The sequence below is a fragment of the Schistocerca gregaria genome, chromosome 4, assembly GCF_023897955.1.
Source record: "Schistocerca gregaria isolate iqSchGreg1 chromosome 4, iqSchGreg1.2, whole genome shotgun sequence".
Lineage (NCBI taxonomy): Eukaryota > Metazoa > Arthropoda > Insecta > Orthoptera > Acrididae > Schistocerca > Schistocerca gregaria.
Genome location: NC_064923.1, coordinates 370,847,314 through 370,853,863, shown reverse-complemented (window position 1 = coordinate 370,853,863; position 6,550 = coordinate 370,847,314). Strand labels below are relative to the sequence as shown.

General features: G+C 45.9%; 1 non-coding gene across 1 annotated transcript; it reads right to left on the bottom strand.

Moving 5' to 3' along the window:
• Positions 1-5,269: 5,269 nt before the first annotated feature.
• Trnat-ugu (transfer RNA threonine (anticodon UGU)) lies at positions 5,270-5,344 on the bottom strand. Its single transcript has one exon. It is a non-coding gene; the product is annotated as a tRNA-Thr (tRNA).
• Positions 5,345-6,550: the final 1,206 nt, after the last annotated feature.

Here is a 6,550-nt window from a genome sequence, read left to right as displayed (position 1 = left end):
CTCTGTTTCAGTACCATTTTGGTCACAGAGTGTCTGGACATTTTGTTTTGATCCACCTACCGCTTTGACATAGGACCAAAATTTCTTAGGATTTTCTGCCAAGTCAGTACATAGAACTTTACTTTCGAATTCATGAAAGCCTCTCGCATAGCCCTCCTCACACTACATTTCGCTTCGCGTAATTTTTGTTTGTCTGCAAGGCTTTGGCTATGTTTATGTTTGCTGTGAAGTTCCCTTTGCTTCCGCAGCAGTTTTCTAACTCGGTTGTTGTACCACGGTGGCTCTTTTCCATCTCTTACGATCTTGCTTGGCACATACTCATCTAACGCATATTGTACCATGGTTTTGAACTTTGTCCACTGATCCTCAACACTATCTGCACTTGAGACAAAACTTTTGTGTTGAGCCGTCAGGTACTCTGTAATCTGCTTTTTGTCACTTTTGCTAAACAGAAAAATCTTCCTACCTTTTTTAATATTTCTATTTACGGCTGAAATCATCGATGCAGTAACCGCTTTATGATCGCTGATTCCCTGTTCTGCCTTAACTGATTCAAATAGTTCGGGTCTGTTTGTCACCAGAAGGTCTAATATATTATCGCCACGAGTCGGTTTTCTGTTTAACTGCTCAAGGTAGTTTTCAGATAAAGCACTTAAAAATATTTCACTGGATTCTTTGTCCCTGCCACCCGTTATGAACGTTTGAGTCTCCCAGTCTATATCCGGCAAATTAAAATCTCCACCCAGAACTATAACATGGTGGGGAAATCTACTCGAAATATTTTCCAAATTATTCTTCAGGTGCTGAGCCACAACAGCTGCTGAGCCCGGGGGCCTATAGAGACATCCAATTACCATGTCTGAGCCTGCTTTAACCGTGACCTTCACCCAAATCATTTCACAATTCGAATCTCCGTCAATTTCCTTCGATACTATTGCACTTCTTATCGCTATAAACACGCCTCCCCCTTCACTGTCCAGCCTATCTCTGCGGTATACATTCCAATCAGAGTTTAGGATTTCATTACTGTTTACGTCTGGTTTCAGCCAACTTTCTGTTCCTAGTACTATATGGGCGTTGTGACCGTTTATTAATGAGAGCAGTTCTGGGACCTTTCTATAGACGCTCCTGCAGTTTATTATTAGCACATTAATATTGTTATTCCTTGTTGCATTTTGCCTACTCCTGCCTTGCCGCGTCTCAGGAGGCGTCTTGTCGGGCCTAGGGAGGGAATTCTCTAACCTAAAAAAACCCCATGTGCACTCCACACGTACTCCGCTACCCTCGTAGCCGCTTCCGGCGTGTAGTGCACGCCTGACCTATTCAGGGGGACCCTACATTTCTCCACCCGATAGCGGAGGTCGAGAAATTTGCACCCCAGCTCTCCGCAGAATCGTCTGAGCCTCTGGTTTAAGCCTTCCACTCGTCTCCAAACCAGAGGACCGCGATCGGTTCTCGGAACGATACTACAAATAGTTAGCTCTGATTCCACCCCGCGAGCGAGGCTTTCCACCTTCACCAACTCCGCCAACCGCCTGTACGAACTGAGGATGACCTCTGAACCCAGACGGCAAGAGTCATTGGTGCCGACATGAGCAACAATTTGCAGTCGGGTGCACCCAGTGCTCTCTATCGCCGCCGGTAGGGCCTCCTCCACATCTCGGATGAGACCCCCCGGCAAGCAGACAGAGTGAACACTGGCCTTCTTCCCCGACCTTTCCGCTATTTCCCTAAGGGGCTCCATCACCCGCCTAACGTTGGAGCTCCCAATAACTAATAAACCCCTCCCCCCGTGTGCCTGCTCGGACCTTGCTGAAGGAGCAGCCACATGTCCACTCACAGGCAGAGCGGGCGATGCCACACGGCCAGCCTCCACATTGACCCTCCGCCTCGTGCGCCACGAACGCCGCTGAACCCGCCACTCCCCTTGGGGAGAGGGTGGCCCAACCGCGCCCGGTACCCGCGAAGATGTCTCGACAGCAGGGACAGTGGGTGAAGCATCTAACACCTGGGGTGCACCATGCGACGCACCAGACTCCCCACTGCCGCTACACTCCGAGGCAGCAGCCTGAAGACGGCTGACCGCGGCCATCAACACTGTCCTGTCCATAGAAAGTGCAGTACGGCGAGTAATTTCACACGCCATACGCCGCTACTATGCATTTCTCTGTTTCCTCGTAAGATGTTGTTGTTTCATGCATTTTACATTGCTGACGGTCATTTTATAGGACGGATGTTAGCATATCATAATTTCCGAACTGTAATTGGATGTGAAGAGTGAGCCCCTGGAAATTTGTGTGGTGTAGGTGTGAAAAGAATCTATGTTTGTTCTTTTTTCCTTCAGTGTAGAAGATAGTAATTTTATCATATTAAAGTTTCTCGCCGTATGAATGGGTCAGAAAACTTGTAAGGTAAGCGTATGTCAGTTGTTGATGATGATGTTTGGTTTCTGGGACGCTCAACTGCGCGGTCATCAGCGCCCATACGAAGTCCCAATTTGTTACACAGTCCAATTTTTTACAGTCCAATCTATCCACTGACACGAATGATGATGACGATGATGGAATGACGAGGATAATACAAACACCCAGTTCCCGGGCAGAGAAAATCCCCAACCCGGCCGGTAATCGAACCCGGGACCCTGTGGTCCAGAGGCAGTACAAGCTGTTGGAAATATATTTCCTGCATGTAGTATTAACAGCGTTGCATTGCGTGCTACTAATATATTGGAAACCACACTTCTTTAACACTATAGTATGTTTAAGTCCTGAACCATGCAGCCTTAGGAGTGTGTGTTTATGTTCTATGATCGTTATTCTCTTTCTAGTATCTTCTTGGTATGGAATATAAACGCTACAACAATACTACAGAATTGACAGAACAAGCGATTTACATAAAATATGTGAAGCTCCTGGAGTTTCATCATGCATGAACCATATGTTTCTTCTTTTTTTTTTAACCGTCAGTTATACCACCACAGTAGCCCCAAATTTATCAGGCTCATATCTACTATAGACCAATAAGGAGTGCTACCTCCTCAGCATACATGCGTCTAGAGGGATTGTGTGTAATTGGATGAATGACGTGTGTAAGACTGGTACAGAACAGTCTTTGCAGAATGGCGGTTACAGTATTGGAATGAGAATACCGGTCTATATCACATGTGTCTGTCGGTGGCTATGCCTGTCTGGAAAGAATGTTATGAGCTTTATGAAAGCAAAATATCGAAATGTATTGATTACTTGGAACTCAGCCCATTCTTCCCTTCACGAGATACCGAATGTAGAGTGTACGTATAAAGGGCTTATTTCAATAGTGGTATAAGTCCATTTTTGTTCATTCTGAGATACAGAGTCATAAAGTTAAATGAGCGGAAATATTCAGGTATATACAGTTGAGTATTTCTGGTTTCTCAACTGCAGATTTTTCAGCGCTCATTTAACTTTAGGACTCTGTATCTCAGAATGAACAAAAATGAACTTGTACCACTACTGAAATAAGCCCTTCATATAGTGCCCTCCTACTTCTGGTCAATTCTATATTAAATCGAAGACAATGTTGCAGAGAGGGATGGTTAAAAACAGAGTAACAGTTACAGGAGGCATAGAGAGACCATACAGAGTTTCACTCAGGATCCACGAATGAAAGAATACTTTGTGGATTGGTAATCATAATAAAATCTTACCGAATTTATAAAGTGTTTCGACTGAGAAACGTATTTTTACACCTCCTCTCTCTGCTGACGACTATTTCCTACACTAAGAAACGGTATTTGTGTTACGTGAAGTAGGCAGTGTAACAGGGTTCGAATATGACCACATGGATATAACACTCACAAAGTAACGGATGGGGGTGCTTTAACAATGATTTATAAATTGGGGACCATGCTGCAATGTCATTGGCTGATAGAATCACAAGCTCGACATGACGAGACGTTTTGTTGAAATGACAAGTCGTCGAGAGTGGTGTTTTCGAACTCTAGCAATTGGGTAAAATACGTTTCAATTACGGAAAAATAGCTGAAATTACTAAAATTGATGGAAAATAGGTAAATTTTAGGTAAATACGACAAAAACGTGGATGAATGACAGTGCTTACATGCTCGTCTGGCTGTATGAAAATCATTCCATTCCTCCACCTGTGTGATTGACAGCTGATGCTGTATATTATCTGTGTGCTTTGTGGTTTAAGTCCTGCAGAATGCTCCTTATTCCACATGAAGTTATGCATCGTAAGCCATAAAATAAAAGGCACAGTGCCCTAAGATTTGGAGGTCATGATGACGATCGCCTAGGACACCAAAACAGTGATTACAAAATGCACCATCAAAATGAGGAATCAATGCACTTACACTCTTCAAAAATGTAACAAGGTGACATCTGCTATCCAAACCCTCAACAAGTTCAGATAAAATCCAAAAAATCTTTGGACAGCTGTTTTGGAATGTTCTGAACGACACAAACTCTTAAAATTTCCATAAGATGCGATGGTTTTCACGTTTTTGACTGTAAGAAACAGCACATCAGTGTTTTATTTCAGCCATCCTGTATGCTGCGGGAACAGTTTACATTACACCATGTGATGCCCAGCGTTCTGTGAGATCCAGCTGGTCGAAACATGTTAATGTGTGTTTAGCACCTGATACACACCCCAAAATTATGATACAAAAATATAATACATGTCAGAGCAAAGCTGTAGTAATACACAGCTTGGACGTGTTACAGCAACAGAAAAAGGGAAAAAACAAGAAACCCTATGTGTCAAACTGCTCATGACACAATAACACAAGAACTGTGATTGATAGTCTGTGGGATATGGTCTTCCTCCATTAAAGGCAACAAAACGTTACACAAGTCTATAGAAGCGACTTCGATCACTCGCCACCTGCTCAAATAGACTAATATGTGTATATTTAATGAGATCACCACATACGTTCGATGTCAACATGAGAACGGAGTGTTTTCGATACATTTCAAGAGAGATATGTGGTAAAATCAGCTCGAGCTCCCTACCAAATAACATTAGTAAAGTTTCTACAGCTCGTAGTTTTAATACATTAGATATTATAAAAATAACGAAGAGAGAGAGACAGACTGTGCTGTCAGCGAAGACTCTGGTACGATTTCACTGTCATATTTCTGTAGAAGCAATCATAGGAATACGATAAAGAGGATTAGGACATATACAGGGGGATGAAATGATAATTAAATGGACACCCTACCTGCAAACAAGCGTTGATGTACTTCATTAGGGACATGTTGACTATGTGTGCCCCGACCGGGACTCGAACCCGGGGTCTCCTGCTTACATGGCAGACGCCCTATCCATCTGAGCCACCGAGGGCACAGAGGATATTCATCATGTCCCTAATGAAGTACATCAACGCCTGTTTGCACCTAGGGTGTCCATTTAATTATTATTTCATTTCTAGCAAAGCTGCATGGTCATCTACGGTAACTGTTCTTTCGGGAACAGATACTATCGTCGCGTATATACAGGGGGAATATTTCTAGACAGTCATTCGACATCGATGACTTGTAGGTATTATGCTACCGAATTTCTTTGTGCAGTACATGTACACTCCTGGAAATGGAAAAAAGAACACATTGACACCGGTGTGTCAGACCCACCATACTTGCTCCGGACACTGCGAGAAGGCTGTACAAGCAATGATCACACGCACAGCACAACGGACACACCAGGAAACGCGCGCGGTGTTGGCCGTCGAATGGCGCTAGCTGCTCAGCATTTGCGCACCGCCGCCGTCAGTGTCAGCCAGTTTGCCGTGGCATACGGAGCTCCATCGCAGTCTTTAACACTGGTAGCATGCCGCGACAGCGCGGACGTGAACCGTATGTGCAGTTGACGGACTTTGAGCGAGGGCGTATAGTGGGCATGCGGGAGGCTGGGTGGACGCACCGCCGAATTGCTCAACACGTGGGGCGTGAGGTCTCCACAGTACATCGATGTTGTCGCCAGTGGTCGGCGGAAGGTGCACGTGCCCGTCTACCTGGGACCGGACCGCAGCGACGCACGGATGCACGCCAAGACCGTAGGATCCTACGCAGTGCCGTAGGGGACCGCACCGCCACTTCCCAGCAAATTAGGGACACTGTTGCTCCTGGGGTATCGGCGAGGACCATTCGCAACCGTCTCCATGAAGCTGGGCTACGGTCCCGCACACCGTTAGGCCGTCTTCCGCTCACGCCCCAACATCGTGCAGCCCGCCTCCAGTGGTGTCGCGACAGGCGTGAATGGAGGGACGAATGGAGACGTGTCGTCTTCAGCGATGAGAGTCGCTTCTGCCTTGGTGCCAATGATGGTCGTATGCGTGTTTGGCGCCGTGCAGGTGAGCGCCACAATCAGGACTGCATACGACCGAGGCACACAGGGCCAACACCCGGCATCATGGTGTGGGGAGCGATCTCCTACACTGGCCGTACACCTCTGGTGATCGTCGAGGGGACACTGAATAGTGCACGGTACATCCAAACCGTCATCGAACCCATCGTTCTACCATTCCTAGACCGGCAAGGGAACTTGCTGTTCC